The sequence below is a fragment of the Apium graveolens genome, chromosome 6 (assembly GCF_009905375.1).
Source record: "Apium graveolens cultivar Ventura chromosome 6, ASM990537v1, whole genome shotgun sequence".
NCBI classification, from domain to species: Eukaryota; Viridiplantae; Streptophyta; class Magnoliopsida; order Apiales; family Apiaceae; genus Apium; species Apium graveolens.
This window is the reverse complement of record NC_133652.1, coordinates 74,746,107-74,750,720: the sequence shown is the minus strand read 5'-3', so window position 1 is coordinate 74,750,720 and position 4,614 is coordinate 74,746,107. Positions and strand designations below refer to the sequence as shown.

The window sequence follows — 4,614 nt, the reverse complement described above, 5'->3', positions numbered from 1 at the left end:
CCACACACTAACTTTATTACAAACCCAAATAAAAACAATCTGCCTCAAGAACTCACTTTGTTACAAAACTTTATTCTATCTACATTCTCACCACACAACTTTTATTCAAACTACACAAAACTTTTATTCAACCCAACATTACTACTTATCCTGTTACACCTGATCTGTTAACTCAAAGCTCTCTTCGGGAATAGGAAGGAACACTATTGGTATAAGAGGGTCCCGCTGCTTGACTCGCTTCTTGACTACGCGGGTCCTGATGGGTGTAATAACCCCAATTTTTGGAATTTTTGAAGCACGGATGAATAGTAACTTTTACTGATGATGCTGATTAAGGAAAATTATCAGACCACGTTATATAGGAGTACTATTATGGAAATTCTAAGATCGTATTAGTATTCCATAAAGTAAATAAGTGTATGTAAAGATCGTCAGAATCCAAATCCGCACACTTTGATTTTTCCCGAAAATCCACCAGATACCGAAAGAATTGAGTATACGGTAACATGATAAAAAGGATTTAAATTCAAGGATTTTAGAGAGGATCATAAAAGGAATATAAAATATTGAGAAAGGTTTAGGGGAACCTAAGTAATAAGATCCCAGGTATGATCCCTCAAACGATAAACGAAAACAAAAGATAAGCGAACCGCATAACAGATCAGCGGTCATTAGCCAAGTAATTAAGGGATTAATAAAAAAGGTAGTGGATGATGATGTCAACACATGACACAAGCTTGCTTGCATAAGCATGACAAAGGAGTTTTGTTTGTTGGGTGATTTTGGGCCATACAAAATTAACCATGGTAAAAAGGTTAAAACAAATTTCAAGACAAAAAGAAGAATCAACCAAGCAAATAACATAAATCAAAAAGAGAAGAGTTGACTTTGCAAGAAGAAGCTCTCGGCCAAAATAAACACAGCAACTTCAAACTACCATATCTCCTTCAATACTCACTCAAATGTTGTGTTCTATAGCTCGTTGGAAAGGTATTGAGATGGCCTACAACTCTTGTTCACAAGTCTCGTCCAAATAAGTATGGTAAGACCCTCATTTTTATAGTTCTTTAAATCGGATTTTTAGAAACTTCAAAGCCTAACTTTGTGTTCTTGATTTCTTTGGAAAGATCAAGCTTGTAGGAGGCTTCCTAAGGCTTCCTAGCAACTTAACACCTCCCAAGGAAGGTATAAACATCAAACCCTAGCCTTTACTTTATTTGTTAGTAAGTTTAATTGTTGGTTTTGTGAAATGAGAAGCATAGATTGTGATTATTAGTAGTTTGGTTTGATTTGGAAGTGTTTTGGTAATTAAAGCTTGATTATAATTCATAGGTCTTGATTATGGTTGTTTGAGTTGAAAAACTTGGAGGTTATGGACTGATGTGATATGGTTTAGGTGAAGTTTTGTTGTATTGATGGTTATGAGTTGGTTGGTGGTTGATTGGAGTAGTTTAAACTTTGGTAATCGCGTAAACATAGCCGTCGTAATGCCCGATTTACCTTAGACTGTTTTTGTTATTAACTTCAGGACCCGTGAACTCACTGTAAGATTCTTACCATTATCATGTTTATATATTTCATATTACGAGCTTCGTTTTGATACGTGGTTCGCTTGAATCCGATATATGGTTTAGGAGAAACAACCGAATTAAGTAACGGCGTTTCGCGACCGAACATTACACCTCGCCTTGCTTTGAAACCTTGGTTAAGGACTTTAAATGACTAATTGGGGTATGAAACAATTATGTTAAGTGGATTAGGCAGTTGATAAGGTACTCGCGAAAGAATCGCTTTAAAATTCTTAATGGTTAATTTATTAAAAATGGTGGAGCCGAGGGTACTCGAGCGACGTAAGTGAATCGTTAAGCGCAAAAGCAAGCGTTAGAGTCTAATTGGTTAAAGTCTAGATTCTTAAGCGACTTTGGTTTAATTCCAACTTATATGTTGTTTATATATTACCAGACTCGTCCCAGGCCTTTTACCACCCCCAGTCGCTCAGGCAAGTTTTATACCCGTTCTACTGTTGTTGTGATGTATATATGTATATGCATTATCTTGTGATAAGTGCATGATTGTTATTAGCAAATCTTGCGATATATTGGAGCATGTTGATATGGTATATATGCATGCTTGTTTCATAATCTTGATATCTAATTGTTGATTCAAATGCTTATAGTTGCATAATACCTATGCTAGAGATAAGCAGTAGTTGCGTATACCCTTAGTATATGGGACCCAAAGGTGAACATTTTCTAAAACCGGAAGTCGATGTTCCCGAGTATATTATATATATATTTATATATATATATTGATATAGTTTTCAAAACTATTAATCGAATAAGTTTTATTCGATAACTTTATTTTAAATAATGAATATTAGTTGAATATTCATTCGAGGACTTATGACTCCGTTTATTTTATGAATATTATTTTGAATATTCATTCATGGACTTATGACTCCCCTTATTTAATAAATAATATTCTTTATTTTTTTAAAGAATAATGTTTCGATAATCAAACTTATTTTTGATTATTCAAATAAAGATCATACTTTCGTATAAGTATATCTTTGGTTATTAATATTCATTCCAAGTATGAGTTTTAAAACTTCTACTTCAATTATTTTTATAAAGATTATTCTTTATGGAAATATTATTTAAATAATAATATTCAGATATTTTCTAAATATATTGGGACTGATTTATTTTATTAAATCAGCATTACTCCAAACATTCTTAAAAATGTTTTTGAGTCTTCAAAATGATTTTCTAAAAGTTAGAGCAGATCGAAAAACTCATTTTTATATTTAAGATCTTCCTTTCGAAGGAGATTTAAATATTCGCTCAAAACCTGAGGGATCCGGCTCTGTGGTGTATTTTATATTGGCAACGAGGTTGCTGTTTTGATAAATGAATTGATTACTTACCCAACGTTCGGGAAGTAAGTCCATCTATTGAGTCGGCATAAGCAACATGGGCTCAGTGGGCGTCCATGAATGTGTAAGTGGCTCAGTGGGAGTCCATCAAATGCGTAAGTGGCTGAGTGGCAGTCCATCATAAATTCCTATTGCGGCCAGGGTGATGACCAGTGGGGAATTCGTCCATCTACTAGTAGAAAAGGTTACTTATTGGTATCTTTGCCTCATCAGCAAGATATCAGGTTTATGCCAAGGTTTTCTCCTTTCCAAATTCATTGGATATTGCAACTCTGTTTATAATTTTCATAACAGATCAAGGAGTGTATGAAATGTATATATATATAAGTGTATATATATATCGGGACTTAATGAAGTACCTCGTAACTTCATTATTTATAATGATATTCAAAGATGGAATCTATTCAAATCTTGTCTTGTAGTCTCATCAGTGTGATGAACTTTTGAAACTGGTTATAACTTGAACGGTGGTAGTTCAAGTAGTATTTGGAAAAGATATAAGTATATTGGAGTATCTTGTAACTTCATCTTTTAAACTTATATCTGGTTAATGATTATCTTATGCATGACAAAGATTTTCACAAAAACGTTGAGACAAGGTTAGATATATGAGATCACCTTGCAACGATATTTTTATACAGTTATAAACTGGAACTTTGTGTATATTAGGCATGGAAGAGGACTTCCAAGATTTTGAAAAGTATATAAGTATATATACTGAATATTTTGCGACTTCGTCGCATTAAGATATCAAACTTGGTTCATTTCTTCTTGACCAAGACTTTCATGAGTACTATGAGAATGCTCATATATTGTTAATTATTATACATATTATTTCAGTGGGCTTGTAGCTCACCCTTGCTTTCTTCTTCATCACACAACAACAGATAGAAAAGATGAACATGACCAAGCTCCCGATTCGCAAGCGGTTAAGAAACGTTCCGCAGTTTCCTATAGGCGTTGATGCCGTTATAGCCGAGGTAGGATCTACCAATAGGCTAGGCTTTCAACTTTTGATGTACCAGACTTATGTATATTTATGAATTGTAATAATGGCAAAGAAATGTAAATTTATTTAGAAACTCTTTTAAGGTGTAATGGCATATAATTGTGGAATAAAGTGACTTGTATTATTTTTTTGGTATTCATCTCTGAGACTATAACTTGTGGTGTGTGTGTATATTGTGGGGTCACAGTATGTAGTAGTTGGTTGTTTATTAAGATTAAGTGTTATTAAGGGAAATGGAACTCGTGACAACCCGGATCCCCGACCCCGGATTTGGGGGTGTTACAATGGGTTTCATTCTCTACCTTAACTGTAAAATAATAGGAATAACAATAAAGGGATGAGCCAAAATTTCTCAACAAGCCTGCAACAATATATATGTATAGTATAAAGAGAGAGAAATAAGTGAACCAATAAGCTGCTGGTTTGAACAACCACCTGTATCTGTATAGGATAATAATTAGCCAACACTGGCGAGTACCAAATGAACAAGACTGGAAATAAGAACCAACATATGCACTATAACCTGCTGATCAGTCAAGATACAGTGCAGATCTATACCCAACTGCATAGACCCAACCAACATAAGGAGTACTCAGGCAACTATGGCCTATTAATTAAAGGTCTGGGTAAAACCCAGTCCGCATCATAACCATCCAGTCCAAAGCTTAGC

The 4,614-nt window shown here is 34.2% G+C and overlaps 1 long non-coding RNA gene across 1 annotated transcript; it reads left to right on the top strand.

Moving 5' to 3' along the window:
- Positions 1–882: 882 nt before the first annotated feature.
- Positions 883–4,018, top strand: LOC141664261 (uncharacterized). The gene is made up of 3 exons (XR_012551931.1): positions 883–1,042; positions 1,128–1,185; positions 3,823–4,018. It is a non-coding gene; the product is annotated as an uncharacterized LOC141664261 (long non-coding RNA).
- Positions 4,019–4,614: the final 596 nt, after the last annotated feature.